Source organism: Zalophus californianus, chromosome 2, assembly GCF_009762305.2.
Source record: "Zalophus californianus isolate mZalCal1 chromosome 2, mZalCal1.pri.v2, whole genome shotgun sequence".
Taxonomy (NCBI): domain Eukaryota; kingdom Metazoa; phylum Chordata; class Mammalia; order Carnivora; family Otariidae; genus Zalophus; species Zalophus californianus.
Window position 1 is genome coordinate 150,404,759 of NC_045596.1, and position 20,024 is coordinate 150,424,782.

The 20,024-nt window shown below is 38.7% G+C and overlaps 1 protein-coding gene and 1 long non-coding RNA gene across 3 annotated transcripts in view; both read left to right on the plus strand.

Annotated features, from left to right (window-relative positions):
- Window positions 1-20,024, plus strand: part of XKR6 (XK related 6) — a 320,586-nt gene that overhangs the window by 67,185 nt on the left and 233,377 nt on the right.
- LOC113924531 overlaps window positions 1-20,024 on the plus strand; it is an 87,244-nt gene that overhangs the window by 64,603 nt on the left and 2,617 nt on the right. The gene's annotated exons all lie outside the window — the stretch shown is intronic.

Consider the following 20,024-nt stretch of genomic DNA (forward strand, 5'->3'; position numbering starts at 1 on the left):
TCTAATTAGTGCTCCCCAGTGTTTAGAATCTGATTTATCTTGAATAGTAAGACCTTTAGTTAATCGTACACCTCCTGAGGTTGTATTCAATAGGGATTAGAACCTTAGGAGTTAGGACCCTGAGAGGCAGCAGAGTATAGTGGATGGATCATGGGCTTCAAAGTCAACCCCACCCCACGTCAAGTCCCGGAGTTGCCTCTAATTACTTTGGCTCAACACAGTTGCTTGGCAGAATAGGGATTAAAGCAGTCATCTTACTTGGTGTAAGGGGTGCAGATAATATTTGTAAATTATGTTGCACAGTGTCTGTCATGGGGTTGGTTAAGTAGTAGTAATTTTCATCACTATTTGTAAATTTGATAACTGTTACATACTACATTTTAAGAACATTGAAATTTGGACATGTTAAATCTAGTTAATGCTACCTTTATATGGCTAGTTATATATTGGTTAGTGTTTGACATAAGCAAATTACTGTAGTCAAACTCTATTATGCTATGCTAATGGGGACTAAACTTTCAGATGGCATAACAGTTGACTAGCTCCCTGTTTTAATTCCTGAGTACTAGGGCTTCTTAAGCTTACGGCTTCAGGAAAGTAGCCTCTTTTATCTCTTGCAGTGTTTCTTCAGCCCCTCTCACTTTATAGCAACCACTTGCAAGCCAGGCTTGAGTGCAGTGTTAAATCACTCACTGGGGCTGAGGATAATCTAACTATGACCCTTGACAAGCTAGGACATTATAGAAGCCAGCAATGGACACTTCGCAGATGTGGCTTAACTTGGATTCTCCTCTGTCTGTGCCTACAAGACTAGCTATTCAACATAGTTTTAGCTGCCTCCCTGAGAATAATGGTGCCTGTATTTGTCTGTGGCCCTCTCGGTCTGAGCATATCCCTTACCCTGGGCTAATATAAAGATAGTTAATTTTTTATACACAGCATTTTACAGTGTGTTTTCATCATCATTATCTCAGTTGATCCTCACGGTCCATTGAAGTGTCTTCATTTTACACATGAAAAGCACCACAAAGTCTCTAGAATTGGAAAGACTTACTCCAGACTGCATGCTTTAGTGAAATAATCCAATTCACATGTATGGTGGTGTTGACACTGGATTTTGTGTTATTCTAAATTGTCTGAATGCTGTTCTCTTTCAAAAAATAAAAAATTCTGTGTGGGTTTTATTTATTTATCTGAGGTGAAATGTACATAACATAACCATTTCAAAGTGAACAGTTCAGTGAGATCTGGTACATTCACCGTATTGTGCAACAACCATCAGCTCTGTCAAGTTCCAAAACATTTTTGTCACCCTGAAAGAAAACCTGGTACCCTTTAAGCAATTCCTCCCTATTTATGTCCTTCGCCCCAGCACCTGGCATCCATCCATTTATATTCTGTCTCTGTGGATTTACCTATTCTGAATATTTCATATAAATGTGATCTTTAATGTTGGATTTCTTTCACTTATAATGTTTTCTAGATTCATCCACATTGTAGCATGATTCAGAACTTTGTTCCTTTTTATACATGAATAATATTCCATTGTATAGATATACCATGTTTTCTTTAACCATTTATCTGTTGATGGATATTGGCGATTCCCACCTTTTGGCTATTGTGAATAGTGCTACTATGAACATACATGTACGTGTTTCCATCCTATTACACAGCACTCTGTCCTAGATTCTTACCTAAGGAACTCATATGTCCACAAAAAGACTTGTATAAGAATGTTTATAACTGCTTTACTCATAATAGCCCAAAGTTAGAAGAAATCTATATCTTGATTGTGGTCTTGATTACATGGGTGTATGTAATTGAATTGAAACCTAAGATCTGTTTGATTTCACTGTATGTAAATTTTACCTTTAAAAGGGGGACAGTAGAGTAAAGCATGAACCATAATTTAAAAAAAATTCTAGCTGTTATATTGTCTTTGTCCATTCACACTGCTATAAGAAAATGCCACAGACTGGGTGGCTTATAAACAACAGAAATTTATTTCTCATAGTTCTGGAGGCTGGAAGCCCGAGATCAGGGTGCTGGCATGGTTATGATTTGGTGAGGGCCCTCTTCCTGGTTTAAAGCAGGCACCTGGGGCGCCTGGCTGGCTGTCAGTGGAGCATGCAACTATTGATCTGGGGGTATATTAGCCCGGGGCAAGGGATATGCTCAACGTAGGTCGAGCCCTACGTTGGATGTACAGATTACTTAAAAAAAAAATCTGGGGTGCCTGGGTGGCTCAGTTGGCTAAGCCTCTGTCTGACTCTTGATTTTAGCTCAGGTCATGATCTCTCAGGGTTGTGAGGTCGAGTCCCACGTCGGGCTCTACACTGGTCATAGAGCCTGCCTAAGATTCTTTCTCTCCCTCTCCCTCTATCGCTCACCTCCTCTCTCTCTAAAAAAATTTTAAAAAATAAAACATTTACAAAAATATAGTAGGCCCTTTTTTGCTATGTGCTCACATGGCAGAATGGGAGAGGGAGCTTCGCGGGCTCTCTTTTATAGGAGCACCGGTCGCATTCGTGAAGGTTCCATCCTCCTGACCTTGTCATCCTCCAAGGGCCTGACATAATACTGTTACCTTTGGGGGCTAGGGTTACAACATAATGAATTCTGCGGGACACAAGCATTCAGAAGTAGCATGGGGGTGCCTGGCTGGCTCAGTTGGTAGAGCATGTGATTCCTGATCTCAAGTCATGAGTTCAAGGCCCACCAAGGGCCTACCTAAAAAAAAAAAGAAAGAAAGAAACAGCATGTATTAACTATTTTATTTTATTTTTTAAAAGATTTATTTTAGTGAGAGAGTGCTAGCGGGGGGGTGGGCGGGCAGAGGGATAGGGAGACAAGCAGACTTCCTGCTAAGCGGGTAGCCTCATGAGGGGCTTGATCCCAGGACCCTGAGATCCTGAGCTGAGCCGAAATCAAGAGTTGGGTGCTTAACCGACTGAGCCACCCACGCTCCCCAGCGTGTATTAAATAAGCAAGGGGAACAAGAGTGGAAGCAGATTGTTGCAGCAAGCTAAGTAAGAGAGGATGATGGCTTGGCTCAAGATGTTTAACAGTGGATTTGGTAAGAAGTGGTCAGATTCTGGATGTATTTTGAAGGGAGAGCTAATTTGGTCTGCTGATGTGATATGGTGGTAGATGTGAGGGAAAGAAAGTTTTCAAGGATGACACTAAGGTTTTTGATGGGATGGAGTTCCCATATACTGAGCTGAGAAAGACTACGAGGAGCAGGTCTGTAGGGAAGATAGGAAATTTGGTTTGGGATATGCAGAGATGCCTGTTTGATATCTAAGAGAACCTGTGGAGGGACCTACTTGTGACAGAGGAGGCTGGAGACCAGGGATCTGATCCAGACTAAAAAATACAAAATTCGGATTTGTCAGCACAGGTAGTAATTAAAGTCCTGAGACTAAAAACTTCCCCAAGAGAGTGAATGTAGACAGTGAGGCCTGGGACACTTTTAGAGGTTAGGGAGTTGAGAAGAATCTAGCAAAGGGGAGTGAGAAGACTTGGCCAGTGGGTGGAAGGACAACTGGAAAGGTGTGTAGTCTTGGAAGTGAAATGTGAAAAATGTTTCATAGAAGAGAGATTGATGGTCTAAGTCAAGTATTATGTAGACCAAGCACTGACCGTTAAAATTTAGCCATGTTAAGATTCTTGATGACCTCGATGAGAAGTTCTTGCTTTGTGTTGAGTGTGAGCACTTGGTGTATGGGCTCAGGAGAAGGTGGGAGGGAGGTGGTTGGAGGCGGTGAGTATAATGGGAAAAATCACAGCCTGTTTGTATACTTATAGAAATGATCCACAAGAGAGGAAAAATTTGATGAAGCAGGAGAGAGGCGAGGACTGCCGGAGCTGCAGCCTTGAGTTGGCAAGAGAAGGGAAGAGATCAGAGGTAGAATGAAGCAATTGTCAATCAATCCAGACAGGAGGGAAAGCAGAGTATAAGGGTACACTGTAAGTCAGTGGGTAGATGATGAGGTAGGATCTGATGGAAGTTCTGTGTGCTGAGTGAAATAGGAAGCAGCTGAGAGTGAGGATGGGAAGAAGGAGGTACAGGGTGTCAGAGAGGATGGATTAAGGAAATGTAGTTTGATTAGAGGGCAGCTGTAAAGAGCCCACTTGAGATGAGTGATGGAGGTTTTCTCCTACCATGTTAAATTGTCCTGGGGCTGGCATGAAGTGCAGAAAGTTGTATAGAGGAGTGTTGGGTTTTTGCTAGCCAAGGATCGTGAGATGAGGGAGGAGAGTGATTATTAACAACAGACTATGAGACCTAAGCTAGGGTATGAAGATGAGAGTGGGGTAGGGAAAATGAAAAGGTGGTAGGATCCCTGATTTCAAGGACCCCTTGAGGTTGAGGAATTGTTGGAGCTGGCATTTACATACTGCCTTCATTCTGGCTTATTTCTTAGTAGTTTAATCTGTCTCATATTAATTGATACAGCCTTGAGGGCTTTAATGATTGCCGACTCTTATATTTTCTTTTCTTCTCCATTGATGAATCAAACACCTGCCATTTTGTGTGTGAAAGCTGCAATAGGAAATGCAGTCTAATTTTAGTATGAACTGTGCATGGAAATAGCTGTGTCCTCCCTAGTTAATAGTATTGAAGTTTCAAGATAAAATGGGATATCTTCACCAAATGTAAACCGGTTAACATAAAATCAGTGGTAGAATTATAGTACAACAGCTTTGTGGTGGACAGAATCATGATCTTCCAATGATGTCACATCCTAATTCCCAGAAACTATAAATATGTTACCTCACATTCCAAAAGAGACTTTGCAGATGTGATTAAGTTAAGGATTTGGAGATGCAGTGATTATCCTGATTATCTAAGTGGGCCTAATGTAATCACATGGGGGCCTCGTAAGTGAAAGACAGAGCCTGAAGTGTCAGAGAGATGTGAAGATACTACACTGCCGATGATGTTCACTTTGAAGGTGGAGGAAGGGGCCTTGAGCCCATGAGTGCGTGTGATCTCTAAAACTGGAAGAGGCAAGGGATTCTCCCCCTGAGAGTTTCCAGAAGGAGGAGTTGGTTTTGAATTCAACCATTATGACTCCCAGGCCTTGAAATGGGCTAACCTCCAGATCATCTGCACTTTATCATAGCTTGGTGGAATTGTATTGCATCTAATTAAGAAGTAGGACTGTCAGGAAAGAAGTTTCTTCATCAAGTAACCAAGGCAGATTTTAACATCCAAGTACCAGCCACAGTAACCTATTTAGTACTCTGTTACACTTAGAGTAATAACTCTGTTGCAGAGGATGATATATGAGACTATTACTCTGATATTGTTGAATAGATGTTAGAAAACTGATTCTTTTGCTTTGATTTCTTTGCTCATTAAACAAACATTTGATTATAATTTGGCTTCCTGTGTGGCATGTCTACATGAAAGAATTCATTGAGCAAATGATTCAATTGTTTGGTTTCTTTAGATTGTATATTGATTTCTATCATGGTTTGTCTGTGGATGGGGTAGGTGGGAATACCTTGACCACAGGGCTCTAATTTCTCTTGGTTCCTTGGCTGTTCTAATTTTCACTTAACATTTTTGAATTGACATTCTGGTTTTAGTTAGTCCATTGAAAGTCCGTCCATCCCTGGGAAATGACTCTTTTCAATACACCTAATAGATTATTTTGCTGACCTTGTAAGGATTAGTCTCTGGAATCTTGGAAATTCAACAAGTTAATACAATCCCAGAAGGCTCCTTGTGAGAATTAAGATGTTTTCCCCAAGTTACATAGCCCTGCTTCTGCAAAGCTGAGAAATAAACATCAGTGATTTTTTTTTCTTAAGTTTGAATTTCTATAATGAAAACTAGGAAAGTGACGAACATTAGTTTTTAGAATTAAAAAAATTTCAGCACCTGCTTAGGTTGGAAAGATAGGCCAAAAATAAGGTGAAGTATATCATAATTAAGTGTAGAGTTTTACACTATATCATTTTTTTACAAATACCAAAGTGTCGGTTATGGAAGACCAAGATGTTTATAGTTTCCATCAAGTTTATTGGAAGTCAGGAGGAGAGTCCAGAGAAGCAGCAGAGTGTCAGATGGCATTGATAACACATGGGAGTTAATTACTGGTACTAAACATTTTAAGAGGGTCCTGGGCATTTTGTGAGGGACATTGGTAAACTGAAGAGTGATCAGGACGGTAAAAGCATGTAGATACAAAGTCATATATGTAGAGCAGTACACTGAAATGGGACTACTTAACCTGAAGAGGAATTTAGGATTGAGGGAGCGGAGCAAAGTAGTTGTTTACACATATAGAATGTGTAGTGCAGTTAAGGCACAGGGATTTTTCCAATTAGATCTAGAGGTTAGAACTAGTGACAGTAGGTAGAAATTGCTAAAAGACAAGATTTTGAGGCCATGTACCCACAGCAGATGTTGGATCACCTATACATCTCTCTATCCTTTCCCCTTCCCTTCCTCCTAAGGGGATTTTGATTTTGTTTAAGTAATCTGCCCTTTCTGCCTAGCTGTATTTGTCAAGAGAGGCAAACCCCAGCTCCAGGGGGACAAATGATGATCGTTCTCAGTCAGTCATGATGGACTCATTTCCTTGCCAGTGATTGGCCAGGTATAATTCTGGCCAATAAGATGTGTGCTAGGGGTCTTCAGACACAGATATTCCTCTCTGATAAAAAGATTCAGAAGGGAAAGAAGTAATCTTTTTACACTGGACATTATTATGTCTGCATGTGAAACCTGGAATGATGGGAGTCATCTTGAAACCCTAAAGAGAGCTAAACCAGCGTGCTAATGGCAGAGTGAAAACAAGTAAAGGAGCCTAGGCCTTTGATGTTGAACCACCAGAATAACAACCTGCTGGAGATTTGTGACCTTGGAACTTATTATTGAACAATGAAAAAAAAATGAGTTGGCCTTTACTAGAAGTAATTAATGTAACATTTTTTATTTTTCCTAAATTGTATAGGACCAAAATGATTTCCAACAGAGCTGCTCTGAAATGGAAAAGATTTTCCAAAGAAGCAGCCTTTTTGTCCTCTGAAAATGTTTAAGCAAATGCTGAATAAACACTTAATAGACTTGGATTTCCAGCATTGGTGAAAGTCTAGACTAGATGACCTTAGATTCTTTCTAACTAAAAGATTCAGGCTTTAACCATTCTAAAAACAAAATAATGGAGCAATCCACAGTTGGAACAGAAGACGGTGGGATCCACTTAGGCTTCTCCATTTTGTGCCTTCTTTGCTGTCCTAGGATCACTGCTTTAAGGGTTGGATGTGGAGCGTTGTTTCTCATCACCTTACAGAGCCCCTTCTCCTTTTTCCAAATATGTTGTCTGCTGCTTTATAGTTTCCAGAGGGAAGGAGGTAGGACATAATTGTGCTTTAGTGTAAAAGACGTTTTTGTTGTTTAGGTGCACTGATTTACAGAGAGAAGAAAGTGTTTTAGAGTAGATGTCAGAAGTTTTGTTTGACTCTAGTAATTTAAAGAATCTTAATCTTTTTAGCTTAGTTTTTTTCCTTTTGGAAGATGGACCGAATATTCTAGTCTTATTAATAGAGGATATTGTGGAGACATATTGAAATGACAATACTTTGGAAAGTAATGGCAGTGAAGGCATTTATTAGAAATATTTTGTACTATCTGAGTTTCTAAGTTGGAAATAACGTTATCTGAGGTCAAAATAAGTAGTTCATTATTAAACTGATGTCTCTCTATGCTTTGAATTTCAAGATGATAATGAGAAGCTAAAATAATTTAAAAAACAAAAATGAAATACAAATGAGTCTACCTTTATGCATTGTGAACATTATCAGAAACATCAGATTTAATCATTCACAGTGTTTAATTGGGTTGTCTTAGATCAGAAATAAGGGCAAAAAAAATTTAAATTCAGATTTGAATTCCTAACAAGACCCAAAAGTGGCAAAGAAAGAGAGAGGGACTGTCCACATGTTATTTTGGAGCTTCTTTTTTTCTTTCTTTTTAGTTTTTCTTTTCTCATGAACCATGTTTGGCTTAATCTATCAGGATATCAGGAAAATAAATTAACATACGTGGTTTAAAAAAAATGACAGTCTGCTCCTACACATTATCACAACATTACAGAAATTGGAAGATGAACTGCAAAGTAAACAAATTTGTCTTCTGGAATGGTAATGTAACTGGTAGTTTTGTGAGGTTCTTTTTTTTTGTTTTAGACTCTTTTTTTTTTTTTTTTTTTATAACTCTCCCAAGACCCATTCTGGTATTAAAACTTTTTCCTGTCCAGCTCCAGATTGCTCCATTTTCTTGTCTATCAGTATATATATTTTTTAAAACCATGGCTAACCCTGAGTATTAGTCAGTAGGAGAAAATTTGTCTTAGATCTTCCCTGTTTCTCTTTATATTATATATTTCAGATATAACTTACGGGTTTCTTGTCTTATTGCTCTCAGGCAGCCATATTGATCTCCAGATCTTTTTCATGATGCCCCTTCACCAAAATTTATCAGTTGTATTTCCTTCCTAGTAACCTCCTGTTTTGTGGTGATTAATTCCCTATTCAGCTAGGGAATTGTGTTAGTAGCTGTTGGTAGGTTACCACTCTCTTACCCCCACCCCCTTTTATTTAAAAAACAAACCTGAAAAGTGCCCGAAGACCTATTTTGGCCTTACTCTGCCCTGTGAATTGTACCACGGGTGTGGTACACTCACTCTGTGAGTGCCTCCTGTACTTAGAGGTGGGGGGTTTGCTTTTGCCTTCCCCCCCTTTGGATGCTTCGAACAGTAGTGGTTGTCTTGCCTCAGGTCTTCAACTCATATACTCAGGGCAGGTTTCATGGGCAGTGCACAGGGTCCGACGCTGGCTTTAATATTTTACTTTACCTTGTTGTTACCTTGAAAGTCTTATTATTTTTTTTTACAAGGGCCTTTGCATTTCCCTTATAAGGTAGACCCTGGAAATTATGTAGCCATTCTATGCGTAACCTTTTATTCGTTGCCTGCTTTCTCTCTTCCATTTGCTTCCAGCTTTCCCTGTAGGCTTCCGGTGCTGCCTGATTGCTCACCAGTTTCCGCTCACCCCACTTTACCCACCCTGCCACTCCCTGTCGTGTTTTTAACTCCTTTTTTCCCCTCCTAACTTCTCTTCATTTCAACTAACCCTGATGTGCTCTCTTGGACCCACAGGGTTTGGCTTTTATAATTACTTGATCAGTTTGCTGATTGTAGGTTACAGTACTATTCTTGAGCTTTGACAAAAACTTCTACTCAAATTCTGTTGAGCCCCTGTAATAATTGTTTCTCCAGCTTCTGCCTGTGACCGCTGTACCTCAGAAGACATAGGAAATACGTGTTTGTTTCTAGTCAGTTGGGTTCTGTGTTTAATTGAGGTGTAACTGCATTTATATTGAGTCGCCCGGGAGGATGAGTGAGTTACTGATGATCTGGAGTCCACCAGAGGTTAGGGTAGAAACTTAGCTGTAGCAGTAATAGCATCTGCAATTTGCAGATGGAGTAAGATGAGTAAACTAGATGATCTACCCTCTAGATAACAGAATAGCATTAAAGTTTTTTTTTCTTCCTTGAATGATTATACTGTAGAACATAGTTTCAGATCTAAATGCCAGGAAATTAGAATCAATTCTGTAGGGGAGATAGAAAATAAGTTAAAATATGTTGTAATGTTAACAGTAAATTATGCTAAGAAGAAAAGTCACGCAGGACAAGGAAGGGCTCTGGGTTGGTTGGGATAGGGTGGTAGGAACGGCTGTTTGATTTTCAGACATTAGTCAGGGTGGCCTCCCTGAGGAGTTAGCATTTGAGCAGACACCTTACTGAGATGAAGCAGGAGGGCCATGACAACTCTGAAGAGCAGCCCCAGAGCAGAGAATACAAGTTCGGATTTCTTCAGGAGATTCAGTTCCTTTGAAAATGTAAAATAAGAGGATATATATCTTGTGATGGTCAGAGATCTCATACTCTTACGCACTTGAATGTTTGATCGACATATGTATCAGCCAGTGAGTATTTCTGTTCTTAGGCCCAGTTTGAGGTTGGTGATGGTATCAAAGAAACTTCATCAGGCTTTGTCTTGTAGCAGATGGTCTTAAAGGTGGGGCATATATATCTTCATGCAGTTTGTCCTCGTTAGTTGATTGTCCAATATGAAGCAGAAAAGCAGATTAGAGTATTTGTTAAAATAGAATTCCCCCATTAAAAAACTTTATTTTTAAAATATAATGACTAGGATTTTTTCCAATTTAACTTTATAACAACAGCATAAGTTCTGCAATCAGAAGGTTGTCGGCAACTGAAAGCAAATTGTCAAGAAAAATACTGTAAATATTTTTATTTGTGTGGGGGCATGTACTTTTAATCACTTAAATTTTAGAGTGTTAGTGAACTTGTTTATTACTGAATAATGCTTATAATTGGGTGTTTTTTTTTCCTGCCTTACTTTTTCTCTGGGAAGCTGACATTGTCAACGCTAAAACTTTTCAAGATTGTGCCAAGAGGCTATTTGTTTACTTGAGGAAACTTGGGAGTAGATTGCTTGCTGCCTTGTGGGGTGTTTCCAGAAAAATTTCCAAAAATTGTTATTTTAATTTTGAGTTCCTTACTGATAATTCCATTTTTGTTATTTGGAAGTAGTTTGTGTTTTTCTGACTTTGATAAAAATGATAACAAACCTGTTATTTAATAACTATGTACCTGGTGTCTGTCAAGGCTGTGTGTTAAGATACAGCTGTTTTAAGGTTAGTTTTTCTTTGGGAGCCATAAGTATCATTCCATTATATTTATATTTTCTTTTGGGTCTTTTGATTCCTGTACTGTTAATATTTTTAGCATTTAGTGAACTACACAGTTTGCTTAAACCAGTCTGATTAGAAGAAAACATTTATTCAGAAATATGGGAAAGATGGTGATAGATTTTTAAGGATCTCAAATACTTGCCAACAGATTAGGACTCCCAACTAGTCAATTGTATTTGAAAGGATTATGTAATAAAATGTATATGAAAGTGCTTTGTAAACTCCAAAGTTTTTGTCAAGAAATGATGGTTTATCATCCTTGTACACTGTTGGTGGGAATGTGGACTAGTACAGCTGTGCTATGGAAAACAGTCTGGAGGTTCCTCAAAAACTGAAACATAGACTTACAATATGATCCGGTAGTCCTGCTTCTGGGTATATACTCAAAAGAATTGAAAACAATTGAAAGAGTGTTTGTACACTCATGTTCATAGCAGTGTTATTCACAGTGTCAAAAGGTGGAAGCAAGCCAAGCATTCATTGGCAGATAAAATGTGGCCCATACGTACAAATGAGTATTCTTCAGCCCTAAAAAGGAAGGCTGTATTAAGAAAGCAAACACATGACCCTGGAGGACATTATGCTAGGCACAGAAGGACACAGACTGTCTGATTCCACTGGTGTGAGGGTAGTCACACTCCCAGAGACAGAAGGGAGAAGGTGGCTGCTGGGGCAAGTGGGGAGGGGCCATGGGCAGTTGAATGGCCGCAGAGTTTCAGTTTTGCAAGATGGCAGTGGCTTCTGGAGATGGGTGGCGGTGGCACAACAGCGTGGATATATTTAATACCACCAAACTGTACACTTGAAAAATGGTTAAGATGTTTTTTTTTTTTTTTTTTAAAAACTTAATTGTAAATTTTACCTCCGGAAAAGAAGGGAAACTGATAATCCTCATTAGCTGGGAAGTGAAGAGTGGGTGGAGATACCCGATAAAATGAAAAGGCAGGATGTTGACAGTTTAGCTGTTGAAACGGAGTTGAGGGTTCATCGCACTAGTCTCTTTGCTTTTGTATACATTGGAAGTTTTCCATAATCACATTTTTAAAAGATTATTTGTCATTTCAGTTTAGAAGACTAAAGTTATTCCACCAGGGGCTTCTAGTGGCTGCTATAACCCTCCATCACTAGTGAGCATTTCCAGTGCAGAGAGCAGGGTGTGGCTAGTGAGGAACGGAACAAATTCTGAAGCTTTCTGACTGGAAGGATGCTGCTGCTTTTCACAGAAAGGATGCTGAAAGGGGTGGAACTTGAGAGGGTAAGAGGTCATGTAGGCAGTTCAAGTCTGTGAGTCCCTCTCATTGCCTGCCTTTTATAGCACAGTTACTGACTGGGACCAGGAAAATACTAACAGTTTTAACTGTGCTTCAGTATTCTTAATTACTATGTCCTTTCTTCTCATGAGCCCAGATAGGGCTGTACTTGTTGCCTGTATGGTCGGGAACTACCCACACATGACACAATTATTCAGCACTGTCAAGTTAATATTAAAAATATCGTGGTCTGTACTTCATAGAGCATGAATTTATCGTAGACATTTTTACATTAAGATAGCATGATTCTATTTTGCAACACTGGGGCAATTTTCAATTTCCTTTTCAGTTCCAAACACGGACCCTTTTTCCTGTCATGGTCAGAGTGTGCCCCCAATTATTAGAGGTTTCAATTGTTAGTTTGATCATCTCTTCTAGACAACACGGTCCTATTAGCACGACTGAGACATCAAAGGCCTATAAACATCCTAATTTACTGCTATGAAAACTAGACATCAGAAAGCAGAAACATTCAGACGTGTATACACATTAAATTTCAAAATGTACAAAATCTGGTCTTTAAGCCATTTTAAAACAAAGGATGAAGCAGGTGAGAATTTTTTCGATAACATTTAAACTTTCTAGAGTTTTTACTCTTGGTTTTAAAGACACATAATGGGGGCGCTGGGTGGCTCAGTCGTTAAGCATTTGTCTTCAGCTCAGGTCATGATCCCGGGGTCCTGGGATTGAGCCCCACATCGGGCTCCCTGCTCTGCGGAAAGCCTGCTTCTCCCTCTCCCACTCCCCCTGCTTGTGTTCCCTCTCTCACTGTGTCTCTCTCTGTCAAATAAATAAAATCTTAAAAAAAAAATAAAGACACATAATGTAGGGGACTTTAATATAAGAATAATGGAAGTACATTTTTATTTGCTTTGTATAGAAAATATCTAATTAAGCTTAATTCTATGATGGCCTGATTCTGGGCACAACACAGATCATTCTGTAGACATAAAAGATCTGCAGAGAGCTGAAATATCTACAGCTCATGTTAGAGGAAGTATATATATTTTTTAAATAAACAAATCTTACATTTCTTTCTAAGTCTGTACCAATAGTTCTAATGGAATGTGGGTAGAGCCATTAAATGTTGAACCCAGCAAACTTTGACATCTTGCCCTACCTACCAGAATAAGGTGAAAATAGTCGGTACTTATCTTCATTTAAGAGAACATAAGTATGGTAATTTCCTGCTAAAATCTGTAAGTGTGGTGGCCATTGACTTTTAACATTTGCTAAGATTATCAAAAATGGAAGAAATAGCATATTCAGTAGTTTCAACACATTCAGTAGTTTCAAAACGAATAGTCTGTGTAAAGCATACATACAATAACTTGCAGGATTTGATGGCTAGTTTAATGTGAGATGTCATTGGCTTGTATTCTTCATAACAGAGTAGTCATACTTTTCGGTGGAATGTACATTTTACCTGGATGTCAGCTGTCTAGTTTTTATAATTCTAGTATGGAAGAACTAGACCCCTGCCATATACCCTGTGCTGAGCGCAGAGAATGGCGGTGCCATCTAAGCATTGTGTTCATGGACTAATCAAATTGTAATTGTGCATTTATTTAAAGAAATTTCTGGATTTCATAAATATTTTATCACTACAGGAGAAAATAAGGCAAGTCCCTAAGTTAAGTTTCAAATATACTTTTAATAGAGAATCTTATTAAATATGATTGCATTCTTACACTGTTGTGATTAACTTTTCATCAATCTTTTTTCTTCCAAGACTGATTTGTCTTTGTGCAGGTTTTGAACACCTACTATGTATAAAACGTCAAGCTGAATACTGAGAGAAGTAGAAGTTAGAAGAGTTAGTGACAGCTTATGTTTTCAAGCTCAGGATAGAAGCCATTTCAGATGCTGAATACAGGCCTTCCTTGTTTTATCATGCTTTTTACTTTATTGTGCCTCTCAGATACTGCTTTTTTTTTTTTTTTAACTAATTGAAAGCTTGTGGCAGCCCTTGCATCAAGCATGTCTTTGGGTGCCATTTTTCCAACAGCATTTGCTCACTTCGTGTTTCTGTGTCACATTTTGATAATTCTCTTAATATTTCGAACTTTTTCATTGTTATTATATTTATTATGATCCGTAATCAGTGATTATGACTCCCTGAAAGTTCAAAGGATGGTTAGAATTTTTTAGCAATCAAGTGTTTTTAAAATAAGGTACAATATACATTGCCTTTTTAGACATAATGCTACCACACACTTAACAGACTACAGTCTAGAGTAAACATAACTTTTATATGCACGGAAACCGAAACAGTCATTTGACTTGCTTTATTGCACGAGTCTGGAACCAAACCCGCAGTATGTCTGGGGTATACGTGTAGTCACTTGCTGAGAATGGAGAAGATTCTGTGTGTTAAAAGTGTTACGGCTGGCTGTTTAGAGAATAGTATGAATAGAAATGATGCAGCAAAGAGCTAGATGATTAAGGGTGGTAAACGTAGTCCCCACTGCACTTGGGTTAAAGCCCCCAATCCTCAGTGTGCTATGGGAGACTGGTTGATCTGGCTCATACCTGTTTGCCCTTCTTCCATGTTCTCTGCCCACATTGCCCTTCTTTCTGATCCTCCAGGTCACCATATTCTTTCCTGTCTGAGGATAGTTAATTCCCTCTACCTGGAATGCTACTTCTCTTATTCTTTGCCTAGCCAATTCCTGTTCAGCCTTTAGATACCAGCTTAAACGCCACTTCCTCCAGGAGACCACACCAGGGCTGCCGTATAAGACCACACAAGCTGCACATCCCAGAACACCCAGCCCAGGAAGAGAAGAGCACCTGCTGAGGTTGTGCAGAGTGGCAGCCCAATCTAAATTAAGTCCCCTGTTGATGCTCTCTCATAGCCTCAAGTGTTATTCCGTCATGACAACATCTTGAGCCCCTAGATACCTGATTATCTGTGTAATGGAACTATAAGCTCCCCGAGGGAGGCGCCATATCAGTTTGTATTCCTAGACCCTGGCACGTAGTCACTTTTCAGGAAATATTTTTAAATGCATGAACCAACTCTAGATCACTCTTCCAATTTGGCAATTCAGCAGTATAGAAAAAGAGGAAGGATATTAGCTGAAATGAGTCATGTACTCAAGGAAATGGATTGTGGATTGGTCTAGGATCAGGAAACCTGAATGTGTCTATAGGCAAAAGAAAAGGAGCTATTACCAGGAGAAACTGAAGATGTAAATGGATTAAGGCTCCACCAGAGTTATGTGGTAAAAAATATCAACCTTAAAAAGATCCCTGTTTACCCTTAGATAGGAGAGAGAAACTGTTTAGAAATAATCTGTTAGTGAGGGCTCAAGTAAAATTAGATATATGAATTAATCTACTCATAAGTGCCACAACACTTAGTGACTTGATAGCTAAAGAAAAATGCTAATGGAAAATGTTTGGGGCACCTGGGTGGCTTAGTTGGTTAAGTGTCTGACTCTTGATTTCGGCTCGGGTCATGATCTCAGGGTCATGAAATAAAGCCCCTCGTCAGGCTCTGTGCTGGGCGTGGAGCCTGCTTAAGATTCTCTCTCTCTCTCTCTCTCTCTCTCTCTCTCTCTCTCTCTCTCTCTCTCGGTGGGGGGTGGCGGGGGAAGGAAGAAGAAAGAAAATGTTTAAAATCGTGTACATACCAGTAACTTCTGTGGTTCACAGTCAAACAATGCACTGCCATAGTTAGATCTGTAGATCTGTATGTGCCTTTTGGAGGTAGAGGGTTCCTGCGAGCACCAAAATCTGGTCATGCTGGAGTAATTATGACTTATCCTGCTGAAAAATTGAGGAATTCTGTCTCTGGTTAGTGCTGATTTGGGGCAAATGTGAGAATAATTGTAGAGTTAAGACCATTTTTTAAATGGACAAATACTAGTTTTAGCACATTTTGCTTTGTTCTCTACCTGAGAGACTGGTTTTCTTTAGTGATGTTTTACCGGGAATCCTGACCAGTTACATGTGTTCTGTCTGTAAAGTGGATGTCACAGAAAATGGCAAGATTGTCATTGTGAAGGAGTTGGATTTGGAGTCAGATTACTGAAGAAGTCGGTAACAGTAGCACAGTTTTACTCGATTGGCAGTATCTCTGTAGGACAGAAGATAGGATAAACAATCGATGACTAACTTCGTGGCACGGGGGGGCTATTGGATAGCCCATTAAGTCCATGAAGGTAAACTCAACCTTGTAACCTGCCCCTCATGTTTACGAGTAGGAGTGAAAGTGTCCTCTGTAGGCCACAGTGTGGTGTGCTCCATCCCAGGACCCCGAGATCATGACCTGAGCCGAAATCAAGAGTTGGCCGGTTGGCCACTTAACTGACTGAGCCACCCAGGTGCCCTTCATTTCTTCCTTTCTTACTCACTTGTCTTAGCATTCCTTTGAAAAACTACTATTTTTGAAAACAAAATACTGTTTTTGAAAAGAATGGCATATGTCTATTCAACAATGTCATTTATGCACTTAATAGTATATCTAGGACACCTTTCCCCAGCTGTCTGAGATAACTTCTTTAACCAGCTTCCTTTAGGACATTAGGATACTGGACAGACACTGGGATTGTTTTCCAGATTTTTTTCCTTTCATTTTTTGTATATAAATAGTCTCTGTACAGATATTTTTGCTTACCTGTGAAAAGCAATCTGAAGGATCTAATCCTAGAAGTCAAATTTCTGGGTTTTTAAATTTTAGTAGATAGTGTCATTGTTCTTCAAAAATTTAATACCAGCTTATACCTCTCCCAGTGGTATATTTGAGTGCCCTATTTCCCACACTCTTGAATTTAATCATTACCCATTGTTAGCATATCATTTTGATTTGCATTTCGTACATTTGAGTGAGTTTAAAGATATTCTCTTAACATTTGCAGGTTAGTTTTATTTCCCAGTGAATTGTCTGTAATCATCATCCATTTTTCAGTGGCTATCTTTTTCTTAACAATTTATAAAAACTCTATGCATATTAAATTTTTTTTTCAAGATTTTATTTATTTGACAGAGAGAGACACAGTGAGAGAGGGAACACAAGCAGGGGGAGTGCGAGAGGGAGATCCCGCTGAGCAGGGAGCCTGATGTGGGGCTCTATCCCAGGACCCTGGGACCATGACCTGAGCTGAAGGCAGACGCTTAATGACTGAGCCACCCAGGGGCCCCTGCATATTAAATTTTTGTTGCAAATATTTTCCTTGGCTTATTGTTTATTTTCTGCTTACGCTTGTTTTTTTTTTGTTTGATTTGGTTTTTAGTTTTTTTTAAAAATCGTGGATTTGTTTTGTTTGGTTGGTGTTTTGGCTGCTAGGTTTTATGTCATAAAGAGCTTCCTGTACTTCAAAATTAATTTAAACATTTCATCCATATTTTCTTTAAGTGTTTTTATAGTCCCTCTAAATGTGGTATATCTGGAATTTATTTTGGCTTAAGGAATGAAGGTAGAGAAAGAGCCAGCCTTAAGTTTTCCGAATGGCTAGCTGTGGGCTAAACACCACTTTTTGAGCACTCTCTCTTCTTTCCATAGAATCCTTAAATTTGAGATTTGAGGTTTTCTGATAAATGTTTTGTGTTTACAGTACCATTTAGGTAAAACAGTATGGAGATGCGTTGGGAAAGCTGTGCATGTAATATTTATTACAGGATTCCCATGTAAATTAAGGCTGCTCCTACAACTAAACAGTACAAGGAATAGCTTATGATCAGAAGAAAAAAAGCATAACATGCTTATGGTTTTTGCTTAGATTAGGAGATGAGATGTGTATGTGTCAGAAGGGAGATCTTAGAATGTGTAAAAGTACTAGAATCAAAACTAATCTAAGGAGAGACCATAATAAGGTTGCAGGTTCACTCCTAGTGTATCATGTAATAACCCTTTTTGTAAAAAAACAGTCTAAACTAAGGAAATTATTTTCATGACAATGTATTTTAAAAATTGGATGTTCTTAAAATAATAGACATTTTTATAGAAATTTGATTCTGTGATTTGTTGACATTTATAACTAATGTACTGGAATTTATTGATCTTCTTAAAGGAGAGACCTCACTGTGACATTCCTGATGTGACAAGTGGAGTTTTATGATTAGTCTAACTTAAGACTGAGTATAAGGATACTTAGTAAGCTATAAGACATGTCTTCTGAGTCATAAAATCTCATTACTTTATCATTAAAGCCCTTGATCAGAGCGGGGTAGCGAAGCTTGTGGAAAGGATAGTGACACACGGTATGTGTTTTTGCATTTCTCTGCCTGCGCGCATTTGTTCAGGGAAATGATAGGACTGTAACTTGTAAAACAAAGCAGACTGTGATTGAAGCAAAAAGGAATGAAGATAAAAGTTACTTAAGGGAAAGATCCAAGTTTTGGAGACGCAGATGAAACCTCTTGTTACTTTTCGTTTTTGCCAAAGAATGGGAGCAAACGTGAGTTGAGAGATGTTGTGCACGAAAGGACAGGTTCTCTGTGTGTTGCTGCGGGACACATTTGGGATTTACAGATAAGTGAATGTTCGAGGCATCAGGTAGAAAAAGTGTATCTATAAATTATGTTTTCTCTGAAATTTACTGAAACTGAAAGCAGGGACCTATGACACATGTGGTGAAGGAGGAGTGACTGCTTATAAATAAGACCAGCATTCAGTTTTCCTTGATTAAAACTTGAATGTATCCAAATGTAAAACTGTTCGAATCATTTTATGAACATCAGTGGGAAATGAACTTCCAAGAGCTCATTGATTTAAAAAAGGGTATTTTCACTTGATGCAAACCATAATCTAAAACCTAGGTAAAGCTCAAAATTCTTTTCTTCTTTATTCTAAATATTTAAGTGTAAATGACAAGTTATTACTTTAAAGAATGGCTCTGAAACCTATTAACTTCAGAGTCAGACCATTTAATTCTGTTATATTTGTCTAGATATTAAATGTAGTTGGACTTCACATGAAAAATTACGGAAGATAAGCAAACTCGGGAAGTGTGTTTACTGCTCTTGATTTAAGGTGAACATCAAGCTTAAATTGATTCATTTTGATGTTTTTTGGTAATGTACCATGTTCCCACAAAATTAAAGGCTTTCATTGGTATACATAGATCTAGCAGGGAAATGCAAAGCATTAAACGGTAATGTTGTTAGTATAGACTCTAGTGATAATTTAGTAATTCTATATAATGGAAGTATATGAATGGTGTAAAAAAAATCTCATAAGCTATTTGTCTTCATTACACTGTAGTTAGGGCCGATTCTTGAAGTGAAACTTTGGCAGCAGAACTTCTGACTTTTAAATTACAGCTTCAGTTGAATGAAGGACTCTTACATTAAGTGACTTTTGAAGGTGCTTGGCTGATTTAACCTTGCGAGAAATCGTGTGAGGCATTTATATTTGGGATTGAAACTACCAGTGCTCTCCAAATGGAGGAGAATTAATTTTCAGGATTAATGAGGATTTTGGAAATATAAGCTTCACACTACAGAGACCAAATAATGGCTGGACGTCACTTGCAGCGTAAGATTTAGGCTTCCCAGTGGATTTTGTTTTAAATCCTGCAGTCTCATTCTCTTGTCATATAATATATACTGCCCTCCTCCCTCTCATGGAAACATAGCAACCCTTATTTTCTGTCTCCTTAGCATGATAGCCCAGACTTGAAATGGTAGCCCAGAAAGCGAGGATCCCACTTGCTGAGGTCTGGAACCCGGCTCTCCTGTTCAGCATTTGGCTTCCAGCACTTAGAAACATTCAGTACTTGTGGAATGAATGAATGCCTGTTTTGATTGTAGAAACAAGTTACTTTTCATGTACTTCCAGCAGTGGCTGTTGGAATTCGGAGTTTCTAAATATAGAAACATATATTTCTAGGGCCAGCCCAATTTTTCTGGTTCAGCATTACACTTCCTTTGCTTGCCTTGGTTTATTTGCATAAAGAGAGCTAAGT